The 17,399-nt window shown below is 42.5% G+C and overlaps 1 long non-coding RNA gene across 1 annotated transcript in view; it reads right to left on the bottom strand.

The window, feature by feature from the left end:
* Nucleotides 1-10,941: 10,941 nt before the first annotated feature.
* LOC103351785 (uncharacterized) overlaps nt 10,942-17,399 on the bottom strand; it is a 78,740-nt gene continuing 72,282 nt past the window's right edge. The window contains exons 5-6 of the long non-coding RNA XR_016228243.1: nt 12,982-13,105; nt 10,942-11,514 (exon numbers count right to left, since the gene is read on the bottom strand). This is a non-coding gene — a long non-coding RNA (uncharacterized LOC103351785). The remainder of the gene's footprint in view (nt 11,515-12,981; nt 13,106-17,399) is intronic.

Raw genomic sequence — 17,399 nt, 5'->3', positions numbered from 1 at the left:
TGGTGCAGGTATCTCTTTGATTCATTGTGCTCAAATCTTTTGGGTATATACTCAGTAGTAGGATTGCTGGGTCATATGGCAAGTCAATTTTTAGTATTTTAAGAAATCTCCACACTGTTTTCCACCGTGTCTACACATATTTACATTCCCTCCAACAGTTCATTAGTGTTCCCCTTTGTCTACATCCTTGCCAGCATTTGTCACTCTCTGTGTTTTGGATTTTAGCCATTCTGACAGAGGTGAGGTGATATCTCATCATGGCTTTCATTTGCATTTCCCTGATGGCTAGTGATGTTGAGCATTTTTTCATATATTTGTTAGCCATTTGTATTTCTTCTTTTGAGAACTGTCTGTTGAAGTCCTTTGCCCATTTCTCAACTGGATTGGCTTTTTTTTTGTTACTGGATTTTTAAAGTGGGTGATATATTTGGGATATTAATCCTTTCTCAGATAGGTGGTTTGCAAATACTTTTACCCATTGTGTTGGATGTTTCTTCACTCTGTTGACCCTTTTCCTTGATGTGCAAAAGCTTCTGAGTTTGATGTAGTCCCATTTGTTTAGCTGCTTTTGTTGCCTGTGCTTTAGGGGTCCTATCCAGGAAGTCATCATCTACACCAATGTCTTGGAGTGTTTTCCTCAACATTTTCTCCCAGTAACTTCATAATAACAGGTTTTAAATTTAGGTCTTTGATCGATGGATGAGTTGATTTTTGTGTATGGTGAGAGATATGGATATAATTTCATTATTCCACATATATACATACAGTTTTGCCAGCACCATTTGTTGAAGGGATTATCTTTACTTTTAAAATTTTTATTTATTTATTTGAGAGGCAGTGAGAGAGAGAGAGAAAACAAGAGCTCCCATCCATTGATTCATTCCCCAAAACCTGGTAGGAGCCAAGGCTGGGCAAAGCTAAAGCCAGCAGCTGAGAACTCAATCCAGGTCTCCCACATGAGTGGCAGGGACACAATTATTTGAGTCATCACCACTACCTCCCAGATTCTGTATTAGCAGGAATGTGGAGTCAGGAGCCAAACCTATGAATTGAGTCCAGCCACTCTGATGTGGGACATGGGTGTATTTTTTTTAAGATTTACTTATTAGATCTTATTGGAGAATGGGACTAGGAATGGGAGAAGGAGGAGGAGGAGGGGTGGAAGAGTAGGTGGGAGGGTGGGTATGGTGGGAAGAATCACTAGGTTCCTAAAGTTGTACTTATGAAATGCATGAAGTCTGTATTCCTTAATAAAAGGTTTCTTTGGGGGAAAATGAATTTTAAAAAGATTTATTTATTTATTTGAGAGGTTGAGTTACGGGGGAGGGGGAGGTCTTCCATCAACTGGTTCACTCTCCAAATGGTCACAATGGCTAGAGCTGGGCCGATCTGAAGCCAGGAGCCAGGAGCCAGGAGCCAGGAGCCAGGAGCCAGGAGCTTCTTCTGGATCTCCCACATGGGTGCAGGGGTCATTGCTTTCCCAGGTCATTAGCAGAGAGATGGATCAGAAGCGGAGCAACCAGGACACAAACCGGTGCCCATATGGGATGCCGGCACTTCAGGTGGAAGCTTAACTGACTATGCCACAGTGCCAGCCCCATGGAAATGGGTGTCTTTAACCACCAGGCCAAATGCTTGCCCCTGATACTTTTAATACCACACTGTTCTGCTTTATATTGCCCAAGTGGCAGGACTGCTCTTCCTCATCCTTCCTTGATGTATTTTCTGGACTGAGAGGCCTGTGCATTATTTTCAAGCGATTGGGGAGAACTAGTCCTTAAGAGGAGCAATGGGCCACTTCTGCAGGCTTAGAGGGTTTCAAGTGATCAGAAGTTTCAAGGTTTTTGAGTTCATCAACCCAAACTCTTAAGCCTCGGGATTTCACTTCTTCCTAGTTAGGGTGCCGATCTTGATATAGCAGATTTGCCACAGCTGAGAGTGTAAATTGCTCTGGGGTTCTGCTACTCTTCTACTAAATGCACAGCCCAACTTAAAGCTTTCTCTGCCCTTTGGTTGCTAAGGATAAACTGCCAGGGAGGCCTTCTGTTTTTCACACTTGGCCTTCAATTGATGATTAATCTCACTGCATGTGTATGTTTTAAGATTTATCTTATTTATTTGAAAGACATGGCTGGTGCCGTGGCTCAATAGGCTAATCCTCCGCCTTGCTGTGCTGGCACACCGGGTTCTAGTTCTGGTCGGGGCGCCGGATTCTGTCCCGGTTGCCCCTCTTCCAAACCAGCTCTCTGCTGTGGCCCGAGAGTGCAGTGGAGGATGGCCCAAGTCCTTGGGCCCTGCACCCACATGGGAGACCAGGAGAAGCACCTGGCTCCTGGCTTCAGATCAGTGCAATGCGCCGGCCGCAGCGGCCATTGGAGGGTGAACCAACGGCAAAAGGAAAACCTTTCTCTCTGTCTCTTTCACTGTCCATTCTGCCTGTAAAAAAAAAAAAAAAAAAAAGAAAGACAAAGTTACAAAGCAAGAGGGACACGTGTGTGTGCTTGCGCACATGCACACACACAGAGAATCAATTTTCTATTCTCAGATTCACTCTCCAAATGGCTACAATGGCCAGGGCTGGGCCAAGCCAAACCCAGGAGCCAGGAATGCCATCCGGGTTTCCCATGTGGGTGGTGAGTGGCAGTGGCTCAAGCACTCGGGCCATCTTCTGCTGCCTTCCCAGGAGCATTAGTAGGGAGCTGGATCAGAAGTGGAGCAGCCAGTAGGGCTGGCACTGTGGCGCAGCGGGTTAACGCCCTGGCCTGAAGTGCCGGCATCCCATACAGGCTCCGGTTTGAGTCCTGCCTGCTCCATTCCAATCCTGCTCTCTGCTATGGACTGGAAAAGCAGTAGAATATAGCCCAAGTCCTTGGGCTCCTGCACCTGCATGGGAGATCTGGGAGAAGCTCCTGGCTCCTGGCTTCCGATCGGCACAGTTCCAGCCATTGCGGTTAACTGGGGAGTGAACCATCGGATGGAAGACCTCTCTCTCCCTCTACTTCTCCTCTCTGTTAACTCTGACTTTCAAATAAATAAATAAACCTTTAAAAAAAAAAAAAGAAGTGGAGCAGCCAGGACTTGAATTGGCACTCACATGGGATGCCAGTGTCTCAGGCAGTGGCCTAACCTGCTGCACCACAATGCTGGCCCCACATTGTGTCTTTTGATGTCTTCCTTCAGTGCATCCATGATAATCAGAAAGATTCATCTAATTCCATCATCCTTATGGTTGGTACTTTTCCCAAACTCTCAACAATCTTAACTACTGCACTGGTTGGGCATTCCCTTCCAGTGAGTGGTATTCCATTCAAGTTCCCATCCACCAGAAGTTTTACATAGCTGCACTGCATGCCAGGAGTTGTAGCTCTCTTATTACCAGTGATGGAGTCTTCATTGCCATTTAGAGACAGGTGAGCCTGTTCCAAAATTCCCTTTTAGTCTGCTTCCCCAAACCTATGCTGGCACCATTGGTTGAGTTCTCCAGGAAAAAAGACTCTGAGCTCAAGATTTGGGGGCAGGTAGTTTGTGGATATGTGTTCTCAGGGTCAACCCTGATGAGAGAGGTCAACCTATCTTGTGTCTACTGAATGGTGATTATTCTAGAACAAAAGTTCCCTTCTGCTGCCTTTTTTCAGGTCTCTCAGGATCCCATCTACAGGCTCTGGAGTGAGTGGGGATATCCTAGCCTTTTAGGATCCCCTCCTTGATATCAAAAACTAAACTGAGAAAAAGTTCACCTCCACCCTCTTGGGGTCTTGCTTTGTCTGAGAATTAAATGGTTATAGCACAGATTATCAGGAGAAAAGCATAGTACCAATTCTACAGGATGCAGAAGCCCTCATTAAGATGTGAAAACCCTCCAATATTTATGTTTTTAAAATTGTATTTTTATTTATTTATTTGAGAGAGAGAGAGAGAGAGAGAGAGAAAATATCTGCTGGTTCACTCCTCAAATGCCTGCAGATTAGAGAACCAAGAAAGAAGGTATTATAGCTCAATCCAATTCCACAGCCCAAGAACCAGGGGTTTTGATGTCCAAGGGCTGGAGAGGATGGGCATCCCAGCCCAATAAAAGAGAGCAAGTTTACCCTTTTGTCAACCTTTTTATTCTATTCAGACCCTCAATGGATTGGAGGATGCTTGTCCACATTGGTAAAGCCAGATCTTACTTATTCTACTGATTCAAATGTTAATCTCTTCCAGAAACCCTCTCTTAGGCACACTCAGAAATAATGCTTTATCAGCTATCTGAGCATTTGTTAGCACATAAAATTAACCATCATGACATATATGAGCTATTTTGATGTTATATTTTTAGTAATTCTAAGCTTTGCATATCTTTTGTATTTTATAGTGATAGACTCTTCTTAGGAATTTGTAGTCTTTTTAAATTTTTTTTGACAGGCAGAGTGGACAGTGAGAGAGAGAGAGAGATAGAGAGAAAGGTCTTCCTTTTTCATTGGTTCACCCCACAATGGCCGCTGCAGCCGGTGCACTGCGGCCAGCACACCGTGCTGATCCGAAGCTAGGAGCCAGGCGCTTCTCCTGGTCTCCCATGCGGGCGCAGGGCCCAAGGACTTGGGCCATCCTCCACTGCACTCCCTGGCCACAGCAGAGAGCTGGCCTGGAAGAGGAGCAACCGGGACAGAATCCGGCGCCCCGACCAGAACTAGAACCCGGTGTGCCGGCGCCGCAGGCAGAGGATTAGCCTATTTAGCCCCGGTGCCGGCCTGTAGTCTTTTTTTAAAAAAAGATTTTCTTTACTTATTCGAAAGATAGAGTTACAGAGAGAGAGAGCGAGACAGAGAGAGAGAAGCCTTCCATCAATTGGTTCACTTCCCAAATGGCTGAAATGGCCAGAGCTGGGCCAATCTGAAGCCAGGAGCCAGAAGCTTCTTCCAGGTCTCTCATGTGGGTGCAGGACCCAAGCACTTGGGCCATTCTCCACTGCTTTCTCAGGCACACAACCAGGGAGCTGGATCACAAGTAGAACAGCCAGGACTTGAACCCTTGTCTATATGAGATTCCAGCACCACAGGTGGAGGCTTAGCCCACTGTGGGGAGCAACTCGGACTAGACTAAGTTACTGGAATTAAGACTTATTCTATGCATCTGCTCTCCCACAATATGGCGCTGGGAGAGGAGAAAACAGCTTCTACGCAGCTGCCTCTTGCCAACTTGAGTGATGACCTCCAGGAGCTGATCCTGCTCCTGATTGGAGGAGAGCAGCGTACTCGGCGTGTGGGCAGCCGAGTTGGGATTGGCGGAGGAGGACTATAAAGGAGGAGAGAGACGGCATGCACGAGGAACATCTAACGGGAACATCTGAGGGAACACCTGTGCAGCCCCCGAGAGAGAGCCGGCCGGCGGTGTGCCGCTCCCCCGCGGAAGTGGGGAATGTGGCAGGGGGAACCGCAGACAAAAGAACAGCGCAGGGTCCTGTGTCGTTCCTCCACGAAGAGGGGGAGCGACATAATGGTGCCGTGACTCGGATATGAAGCCTAGGCAGGGCTTAGTGTCGTTCCTCCACGAAGAGGGGGAGCGACAGCCCACTATGCCACAGTGCCAGCCCCTATAGTCTTTTTTAACAATAGCATTTTCTGGGGCCAGTGTGCTGGTGTAGTAGCACAGGCATCCAAATATGGGTGCCGGTTGGAGTCTGATCAAGCTCCCTGCTAATTCCCCTGGGAAAGCAGCAGCAGATGGCTCAAGTCCTTGGGAGCCTGCACCCATGTGGGAGACCTGAAAGTAGCTCCTGGCTCTTGGCTTCCACCTGGCCCACTCCCAGTTGTTGTGGCCATTTGAGGAGCGAACCATCAGATGGAAGACCTTTCTCTTTGTCTCTCTCCCCCAACCCCCACCTCTCTAACTCTAGCTTTCAAATAAATAAAATAAATATTTTCTAAAAAAGAAAATATTTTCTCTCCATCTGCGACTTTTAATTCTTCTGATATTGTCTTTTGAAAAACAAGTGTTATTTTGGGGGCCTGCCCTGTGGTATGGTGGGCTAAACCTCCACCTGTGGTACCGGCATCCCATATGGGTGCCAGTCGAGTCTCAGCTGCTTCACTTCAGATCCAGCTCTCTGCTATGGACTAGGAAAGCAATGGAAGATGGTCCAAGTCCTTGGGCCCCTGCACCCAAGTGGGAGACTTGGAAGAAGCTCCTGGCTTCTGGCTTTGGATCAGCCCAATGCTGCCATTGCGGCTGTTTGGGGAGTGAACAGGTGGATGGAAAATTATCTGTCTCTCTGTCTTTCTCTCTCTCTGTAACTCTTTCAAATAAATACATACATCTTTAAAAAAAATAGCATTTTCTTCCCTCACAAGAAATTACCTCTTGCAAAGGTAATTACAGGACTGAGGAATGCACCAGGAGGTAGGGTACAGTTAGGCAGCTTCTATGCTATCCCTATAGCATCTCTGTGTGACTGAGAGGGACTAGTGTGTCTCTCTGAGGAGAAAAGGATGAAGACCCCTCCAGTGTGAGACACAGGGTTAACCTTGGTTTTGTGCTGTGCCGTGTCTCTGATCTCTTCTCAGTTTTCCTCTCTTCATGAACTTACAGGCAATAAAAGTCTCAAAGTCACAGATAGAATTTAAAGCTTGCAGGAGCTTCACAGTCCACCTGTCAACCTCTCAAAACAACTTGGATCACCTCCATTGTATCTTTTTATCAAGTGACCATGCAAATGCATCTTTCTCCTTAAAAGAGTTCTCACCCTACGGACTCGAAGAGAATTTTATGAGAAATTTCAGGCACTGCTTTTTTTTTTTAAATAAACTTATCTTTCAGTTACACTTTTTTTTTAAAAAAAGATTTATTTTATTTATTTGGAAGACAGAGTTACAGAGAGAGGTAGATCCAGAGAGAGAGAGAGAGGTCTTCCATCCACTAATTCTTTCTCCAAATGACCGAAATGGCCAGAGCTGAACTGATCTGAAGCCAGGAGCCAAGAGCTTACTCCGGGTCTCCCATGTGGGTGTAGGGGCCCAAGGACTTGGACCATGCTCCACTGCCTTCCCAGGCCATAGCAGAGAGCTGAATCGGAAGTGGAGCAGCCAGGACTCAAACTGGCACCCATATGGGATGCTGGCAATGCAGGCCGGGTCTTTAACCCATTGCACCACAGTGCCAGCTCCAGGCACTGCTTTAATTACATGGAATCAACATATACTTGTAAGAACTTTATAAACTGAGAAGTAGAATTCCAATTTAGGCAAAGATTTTCTTATCCTGTCATAAAACTGAAGATGAGACTGTGTCTCCTTAGGGAATAAGAACAATAATAGCTAAATTTATTACATCTTTAATAAATTGGTAAAAAAAACACTTTTCCTACTGACTCATGCAATTGCAAGCATCCACTCACGTGTGACGGACCATTATTTCCATATTCAGAGGAGCAAACCCAAACTGAGAAGTTGCAAATACTGTCTAAGAGCCTCTGCTAGCAGCCACATGCTCACGGTTTTTCTTTCTAAAAATGGGGCTGTCTGTATGCGTACTTCTTCAGCCTTCACAAACTCCTTTGAGACGCGTATTTCCATGAGATCTTCCCGCCAGGTGCTTGTGAGAGTCTGCGCCCAGTGCATCTTGCCTGCCATCTATTGTTGCCCCGTTCACTAGGGAAAGCCCATGGAAAGCATATCCAAAGCTGGCCAGCGTTAGCTGCAGAACATCACCCACATCTTACAAAGAAGGGACTCGAATTTGGGCCCAAGGCTGCCTTCAGATTTGCTCTGGACCAAGGTAATTTCGTGTCTGCGTTTCGGTAAAGCAGCAGAGAGTTTGCTTTGCCCGTTTCCTCAAGGAGCCTTTAAAGTGTGAGAAAAACACAGGGCCACTGCTCTGCTCGCTTCTTCTCCCTCCATGAAGCCAGGCAGCACCAGGAGCCAGCAGGTTCCCGTCAGGCCACTAGGGGCCAGCAAGCCTCAGCCCAGAACCTCGGAGCGGAAGCAGGCTTCTCCCACACCGTGTGTGTGCAGGCTCAGCATGGGGAGAGTCACGCGGGAACCTATTGAGGAGAACAGATCCATGATTCCAAGGCGTGCGGCTGCGATGTCTCTGTTTTTTTTTTTTTTTTTTTAGACTTCCCAACGGTTCCCTGGAAGTCAGTCAGAGTAAACAACTAAGGAAAGTGTGTCTCTGGGGTGCCACTCCATGTTTTCTGAAAGCCCTGTGTTCTTTCTCCTTTCCACCCTGTTGCTTTATTTCCTTCCCTTCCCTGTTGGAAACAAACAAAAACAACAACTTTAAGTTTTCTCTTTTTTCTTTTAGTAATTTAATTTCCTGGAAGCAATAATGTCTCCTCCCTTCCTCACTTCTTTTTGGGCTATGCACCCTGTCACTTCTCGTTTTTTTTTTTTTCCTCTTTTTAAGAATTTTTATTTATTGCACGAATAATACTTAGTATGAGATCTATCCTTTTAACGAAAATTTCAGTGCATAATGCAGCATGCTAACTACAGGTTCAATGCTCACCCCTGTCTTCACTCCTAGAGTTTCAGTTACCACTTATGAGCTGGTGATTCACCGACTTAATATCTCTGGGCCACTCCTCTCTTACCAGCTTCAAAGTTGTATTTCTCACAGTGTCAGGGGGCTGTCATCGGGACCTCAATCCAACCTCTCCCACACCCTAGTCATCATCTTCCAGCTACGCGGTATTGAGAAAGGACCACCATAGATTCCCCCTGGAAATCAGTCCTTCCCTTCCCGGGTCCTTTGAACCACCAAATCAAACAGTTCTACCCCGCCCCTCTCTGAAATTTTGCTCAAGGGGCTGGCTTATGGTGCAGCGTGTTACACTGCCACCTGTGACACTGGCATCCCATTTCGGAGTCCTGGTTCGAGTCCTGGCTACTACGCTTCTGATCCAAGCTCCCTTTTAATGCACTTGGAAAGGCAGGAGAAGACTGTCCAAGATACTTGGGCCCCTGCTACCCGTATGGGAGGCCTGGATGGAGTTCCAGGTTTTTGGCTTTGACCTGGCTGTTGTTGTCATTTGGGGAGTGAACCAGAAGATGGAAGATCTTGCTGTCTCTCTGTAACTCTGCTTTTCAAATAAATAAATAAATAAATCTTTTAAAAAAATTAAATGACATGCTTTTTAAAATTTTATTCTCATAACTAACATCTAAAATTCTGAAGCACACATAACAAATCAGATACCACCATCAACACTGATTATTTTCACACATAACTATAAACAATTATACTACTGAATTTATTTTCTCCTTTTGGAATAAAAAAAGAACCTGTAAATATATGTAAACTTTAAAAGCAATAAGACATATAAAGGCTCTCAGTTATTATCTGTCAATTAAAAATAAAACATTTAAAAAGGACTCTAAGTGAAGATGCTTGACAATTTTCTGTATGTGCAAACGCATGCACTTGGTTTACCAATGACAAAAATAGAAAGCTAGCTCACTTGTTTTCTTCCTCGGGATCTGCTAGGATCTTCTCTAACTCTTTTTCCTATTTCTGTGAGGAAATCAAGATCTGGGCAGGACAATCAGGCTGAATTGGGAGGAGGTGGTGCGTGGGGATTTCTGATTCAAAGTTTGTAAGTAATGCTGGGTTAACAAATATTATCCATAGAAAATAAAATCAAAGGTTTTGTATGCTTTCCACATTCTTACACATACACTTATTTTGCTTTGGCGATAAAGAACCTAAGAATGTATTTAAAAATAGAAACGTATTTTTAGCTTGGGATAAAGATCTTTTTTTTCTTGCTTTTAAACATATTTCGATACTGTTAAATTGTAGTTCACCATGCTACTGGCCACAATCCAGTGTTTCCTGCTCAGATTTCTTCTTGAATTTGTTTAGCCTATTTACATGGGTAAATCAAAGACAGGATGACAGAGGCACTGGGACAGTGTTGACATACAAGTAATAGTTTATAGAAATAAAAATACATGTTAAGGGCTCTATAATGTTTTGGCTACTAAGACCATCAAACTTCACCAACCTTTGCTATTCCTAGTATTGACTAGGAAAACTGCAGCCAGTCCTTTACATGAAAGAGTAATAATCTTTTTTTAGTGGGATGGGGCAGGCAATGTAACCTTTTTCAAAACAGAAAGTATTGCTTCAGTAACCTATTTGAACTTTCAAAAGTCATAGAGGCAGGATGGTAACAAAAACTGAACTGAAGATACAGGACTGCCTCATTCAGCACTATTCAGATAAAAAAAACCAAAAAAATTGAAAAGAAATATTAAGGTAAAATGAATAAAATGATAACTTAAAAAAAAGAAAAGAAATATTAAGGTGATTAGTTAAAATATGATAAGACGATTCAGAATGGGGGAAAATGGCTGATATTATGGGCGGTAATTCCTCTTCTTTTATTTAAGGTAAACGAATTACATGCATTTCATATATACAGATTTAGGAACATAGTGATACTTCCTACCCTACCCCTGCTCCTGCCCATGCTCCCACCCTCCCTCCTCCTCCCTCTCTTATTAACTCTCTTAATTTTTTACAAAGATCTACTTTCAGTTTACTTTATACTCATAAGATTAACTCTACTCTAATTAAAGAGTTCAACAAGTAGAAGAAAAAAAAAAAACAACCACTGTTCCTCAATAGTAGAGATAAGGGCTGTAAACAACCATCCAGAGTTTAGCGTGTCTTAGCCTCCATGTAGGTCCAAGGTGTCCCTCCAAGTTGTGTGGAGCTTCCTCTACTGTTTTCTTTCTAACTCTTCCCTGAGACTGCACTCTCTACTTTTTAAAAACTATCTTCTCCTAGACTAGAGCAGCAAGCTCCCTCCCTACTCCTCCATCTTCCACACCTAGGCATTTCTTATGGGAATATAAAATCTGATTCAGTGTCTTTTTTTTTTCATATTTAACTTGTTTGTGAGTAGAAGGTCTGATATTTAAGTAATCATGTCTTTCATGATACTGCACAAGTACAAAACTTTTTAAAAAAAGATTTATTTATTTTTTGAAAGTAGAGTTACAGAGAGAGAGGGAGAGACACACAGAGAGATCTTCCATCTGTAGGTTCACTCCGCAGATGGCTGTAATGGCCAGGGCTGGCCCAGGCCAAAGCCATGAGCCAGGAGGCACAAGGCAGGGGTTTCCTCCAGGTTGCCCATGTGAGTGGCAGGGGCCCAAGTACTTGGGCCATCTTCAGTTGCTTTCCCCAGGCCATTAGCAGGGAGATGGATCAGAAGTGGAGCGGCTGTGACATGATCTGGCACACATATGGGATTTCGGCATTGCAGGTGGCAGCATAACCCACTATATCACAACATCGGCCCCAAGTACAGAACTTTGAACTAAATTATATGCTATTTTGAGCCACAAGGAGGTGCAAGTGAGTATCCCAAAATACAGTGATAAGCAGCATACACTCTTCTGATCACTTTCTTCCTTTTCAATTTTATTCATTCATTTGTTTGTTTCAGTACTTCATGTCTTTCCTACCATTAGATTCTTCAGCATAAATAAACCATATTGATCGAGACGGAGGTCAACTTATGTATCACTAAAATAGCAAAATACAAAAAAAAAAGTTTATCAGCTTCTCAAACCTGAGTAGCCCAAAGCACATGTAGTAAGTTTTGGTCATTTCAACTTATTGTTTCCAATAAGTATGGATACATACTTTTGATATGTTTATGTTGCTACAGAACACAAATGACATTTAATTCTATAAACTGGCATTAAAAAGAAATGCCTGGCTGGGGCCAGGTGGATCATTGTGGGTGCTTGGAGAGCGCCAGGCTTCTATCAGTGACCCCAGAGGAATAGCACCACAGGTAGTTTTCTTCTGTGGCCAGGGAGTGCAGTGGAGGATGGCCCAAGTCCTTGGGCCCTGCACCCCATGGGAGACCAGGATAAGTACCTGGCTCCTGCCATAGGATCAGCGTGGTACGCAGGCCGCAGTGTGCTGGCCGCGGTGGCCATTGGAGGGTGAACCAACAGCAAAGGAAGACCTTTCTCTCTATCTCTCTCTCACTGTCCACTCTGCCTGTCAAAAAAAAAAAAAAAAAAAAAAAAAAAAAAGAAGTGATATTGCAAGGTGGGCCCCCAAAAGAAAAGGATGCTCTTGAGCTAACTGCAGGCCTGCCCCACTCACTCCCCCAAGCCTGTCTTGGCCATTGCCATGGCCTTGCCGTTCCCACTAACAGCTACCTATGTGTCCCTCCACTGTGGCAACAACCATGATGTGTCCTGCTGCCCCAAACTAGTTAGTGGACAACACCTCGCTGCCCAACACCACCAACTCCTAACTATGGTTCCAAGAGCATGGTGCTGCTTCATTCGACTCCCTCCTTCCTGCTGAGAATACTCCATGTGGCTGCTGATTCTAGGGCAGGGTTTTGTGCAGATGGTTCCATCAAGCTTGCAGCCCAGGGCCAGAAGCAAGGACCACAAAAAGACCTTGCCAACACCTCATTCATACTTGGCGTTCATTGCCACAGACATTCAAACAGTGCCCAAAGTATAAGCTTGCACTGCTGCCAATTAGTTGCCAGAAGCTTCCCTGTCTACCAACACTGCAAAGCAGGAGAGCTGAACTCCATCTGCCAGGAAATGGAATGTTTTATGTTTGGCAACAGTAACGAACCACAGAGAAACAATTACTGGATGCTGGATACAAACTATGAGAAACTGTTTGGCAACAGGCACTTCAATCAGAAGCAAAATTACTCTTTTGAGGCTGGCAGCAGCTCCTATGTGACTGTCAGCTCTTGTGAATCACAAGGGCTTTTTTCAATACTGGGGTCTGGATATAGTGTGTATGTCCCACAAAGGTTCACATATCAGAGGCTTGATTCCAAGTGTGGCTTAGTAGGAGGTGCTATGGCATGGAATCTTTAAGAGATGGTGGCCTAGTGGGAAGTCCTAGGTTAACTGGGAGCATGCTCTCAAAAGGGATTAAGGTACTTATTGTGGTACCCTGGTTAGTTCTCAGAAGATTGTTATAAAAGCCAGAGCTTAGACTCACCCACATCTCTCTGGTTTTCCATATTGAGACGTGATTACTTCTTCCCACACACTCAGTGGCCATTGCAATGTGCCATGATGTCACATAGTCGAGAGGGTCCTCTCTAGAGTTGAGTGATGTGAGCCTGTAAAATGAAAAAAAGTGATGTATTTCCAAAAAACAACGATGGGGTAGACATAGGATAGACATTCCCATTCCAAAAGGGAGAAATAGGCAGGAAAAAGGGGTAAATGGTCCCAAGTAAGTTCAGAATCTAACAGGGAAAACAAGATCAGGCCTTAAAGCTGGAGAATAATCTCCTTTGATCCCATGTCCGGCATTCTGGGCACACTGGAGCATGAGTTGAGCACCCAAGGCTTCAGAAATCCCTTACTCTGGATTTTGTGGCCTCAGTCCACAAAGCAGCTCTCATGGATTGTAGTCACATGCCTACAGTTTTCCCAGCTGGACTGGCATACTAGTGGTCCCACAGTTCTGTAAGTCTCAGGGGTTGCCCCATTCCCATGACTCTATAAGCATTGTCATTGTCTTAATGAACAGAACATAGCTTCCTTCTATCCATATTAATCTCTTTAGCAAATTGTCCTGGATGGTCCATTCATGGCAATCTAGGTTTCTTCTAGTCTGACCCCTGAAATTCTTCCAGCTTCTACCCACCAACCAGTTTTAAAGTTGCTTCAACATTTTAAGGTATTTGTTATAGCAACAGATCCACTTCTTAATGCCAATTACCTTCGTATGTTCTGTAGTGCTATAACAGAATACATGAGACTGGGTAATTGATAAAAAACAGAGATTTATTTGTGTAGTTCTGGAGGCTGAACAATCCAAGGTTAAATGGCGTGCATCTGGTGAGGACCTCTGTGTCATACCATAGCAGGAAGCAGAATGTCTATTGAACATGCACACATAAGAGAGAAGGGAAAGGTGAAATTCATCCCTTCATCAGGAATCCACTCCAGTGATAACTAACCCACTCCTGTGACATTGCCATTCATCTGATCATTAATCTGTATACTGAAAACTATAGAATATTTAAGAGAGAAAATGAAGAAAACAGAAAGAAATGAAAAGATATCATGCACTCATGTATTAGAAGAATAAATATTGTTAAAACATCTATTCTATTTAAGGCAATCTACAGATTTTATGTAATCCCTTTCAAAAATCTAATGGAGTTTTTCACAGAGTAGAAAACAATTACCCTACAAAAAATACTGAATAGACAATACAACCTTGTGTAAAAATAACAAAGATGGAGGCATCACACTTCTTATTTCAAACTGTAAGAGGGTACTTCAAAAGGTCATGGAAACAGAATAAAAAGTGAAATGGTTTTTTCAGAATACATATTTTCTAAAACTTTTTGAAGATTCCTTGTATGTATGGATTTAGAAAAGTTTTTCCAACAAAATAAGCTTGTTTTAATTCCCTATTCAATGAATTTCATAGTGTTCTCATATCATAAAGCTATAATCAAAATAGTATGCTACTGATACAAAACAATAATAGTGTTTGATTAAAATGTTACTGGCATAAAGGCTGACATACAAACCAATCAAACAGAATAGAGGGTCCAGAAACAAACGCATGCAGTCAACTAATCTGAAAAAGCTACAAATAATACACAATGAAGAAACTGTAGTATTACATAATGGAATATTATTTCAGTTTACTAAAGGAAACCCTGCCATGTGTAGTATCATGAATAAATTTAGGGAACACTGTTAGGTGAAATAAGCCAGACACAGACAAACATGTAGTATACCATCTCACTTGTATGTGGGATTTAAAAAAAATAGTTGAATGAATAGAAGTAGAAAACTGAGTGATGGTTGCAGGAGCTGGAGGAGATGGTGGTGGAGGAATGGAGAGATGTTGGTGAAGGGATACATATGTTCAATGATAAGATGAAGTTCTGGGGATCTAACATTCAGTATAGTGACTAGAGTTAATTATACTCTATATTTGAAATTTGTTAAAAGAGTACATCTTAAGTGTTTAAGGCATTAAGTGTTTTCAACACACACACACACACACACACACACACAGAGACACATGGTAACTTGGTTGTGGTTATCTTTTCAAGTGTGTCCATATAACAAATCATTGTGTTGTATACCCTGAAAATAGACAATTTTTTGAAAAATTATTTTTTTATTTATTTGAAAGGCAGAGTTAGAGAGAGAGGGGAAAGACAGAGGAGATATTCCATGCACTGATTCACTCTCCAAACATTAGCAGGGATCTGGCTCTGAAGTGGAGCAGCAGGAACTTGAAAAGGCACTCACAGGGCATGCAAGTGTTGCAGGCAGCAGCTGTTATCTGGCTGTACCAAAACAATGGCCAAGATATAGACAATTTTTATTTTTCAATTAAAAATTAAGCTGGAAAAAGAAAATAATTAGAAATAATTTTAACAAAGAAAGTCCAAACTTACACTCTAAAAGAATTGCACTATTTAAATAAAGACCTAAATAAATAGAAAGACAGCTCAAGTGTTTGCATTGGAAGACTTAACACTGTTAAGATTGCAATGCTCCCTAAATGGATCTACCTATTTAAATGCAATAGTAATCAAAACCTCTGGCAGCTATTTTGCTGAAAGTGGCAAACTGATCCTAACATTCATATAGACGTTTATGGGACCTAGAATAGTCAAAACAATTTTCAAAAAGAATAAATATGAAGGACTTATACTTCCCAATTTAAAATCTTACAACAAAGCTGCAGTAAACAAGACAGTGTGATACTGGTATCAGTAGAATAGAATTGAACATTCCAGAAATGAACACTTACTTGTATAGTAAACTGAATTTTGACAAGGGTGCTATGATAATCCAATGGGGAACTGTCTTTTCAAAAAATTGTTTTGGGACAACTGAACATCCACAGGCGAAAAGTGAAGTTGTACCTACACCTCACAGAACATACAAAAAAAAAAAAGTAAAATAAAATAAAACTCAAAATGGATCATGATTACCCAAAGAGCAGAAGCTATTAAACTCCAATAAGGTGGCCAGCGCTGTGGCTCACTTGGCTAATCCTCTGCCTGTGGCGCCATCATCCCATATGGGCACTGGGTTCTAGTCCCGGTTGCTTCTCTTCCAATCCAGCTCTCTGCTGTGGCCCAGGAGGGCAGTGGAAGATGGCCCAAGTACTTGGGCCCCTGCACCTGTGTGGGAGACCAGGAGGAACAGCCTGGCTCCTGGCTTCGGATCAGTGCTGCACAGTCCGTAGCGGCCATTTGGGGAGTGAACCAAGAGGGAAGACTTGTCTCTCTCTCTCTCACCTTCTCTCTGTCAAATAAATAAATAAAAAAAAAGATTTAAAAAAAAAAAAACTCCATTAAGAAAACATGAGTCAGTCTTAGTGATTATGTTTTCTTAAATATATATAGCATCAAAATAAAAAAAACAAAATTTGAATTTTAATTATTAAAAGACAAACATTTTGCATTTGAAAGGACACCACCAAGAAAGGGAAAAGGCAACTCACAAAATGGGAAAAAATATTTGCAAATCACATCTTATTAGGGAATTGTAGCTTGAATATATAAAGAACAGTTATAGATCATAATGCAAAAATGATCCAATTAAAAATGTGCAAAGAATGTGAACAGATAGACATTAAACACCTGAAAAATTCTTGATATGATTCTCCATCCAGAAAATACAAGGTGAAGACACAATGAAATGCCATTTCACACATCTGAGAATTTTAAGTGTTCGTGAGGATGTAAACAAACAAATCAGAGCCCTTATACACTGCTGGTGGGAATGTAAGATGATACAGCTACTGTGGAGAACAGTCTGGCAGCTCTCTCTCTCCCTGTCTCTACTCAGTCTATAGCTCTTTCAAATAATTAAATCTTTTTTTAAAAGGTGAAATGCAGAGTTATCATATGAACCAGAAAATTCACTCCTATGTACACACTCAAAAGAAATGAAAGCATATGTCACACAAGAATTTGTACATGAATGTTTATAGCAACATTATTCATAAGAGCAAGAAACTGGGAACAACTAAATGTTCATTCACTGCTGAGTAGATAAACGAAATATGGTATATCCACACAATGGATTAAAATTGGCAACAAAGTGAAATGAATTACTGATATATGATACAACACAGATGACACTTGAAAATAGTATGCTAAATGAAGGAAGTCAGTCAAAAAACCCACATATTCTCTTTTTCCACATATATTAACTGTTCACAATAGGCAAATCTATAAAGAGTAGATTAGTTTTTGACAAAAGTTAAAGAAGTGGAGTATGGGGTGAATGAGTAGTGACTGCTAATATGTACTATATTTATTTATGGGTTGATAATATTTGTAAATCGTGGTGATGGTTGAAAAACTGGGGGCCGGTGCTGTGGCGTAGCAGTTTAGGCGACTGCCTGCAGCGCCGGCA

This window comes from Oryctolagus cuniculus, chromosome X (genome assembly GCF_051225735.1).
Source record: "Oryctolagus cuniculus isolate XC-2025 breed Fujian yellow rabbit chromosome X, ASM5122573v1, whole genome shotgun sequence".
In the NCBI taxonomy this organism is placed as follows: Eukaryota; Metazoa; Chordata; class Mammalia; order Lagomorpha; family Leporidae; genus Oryctolagus; species Oryctolagus cuniculus.
This window is presented reverse-complemented; position numbering and strand designations above follow the sequence as displayed.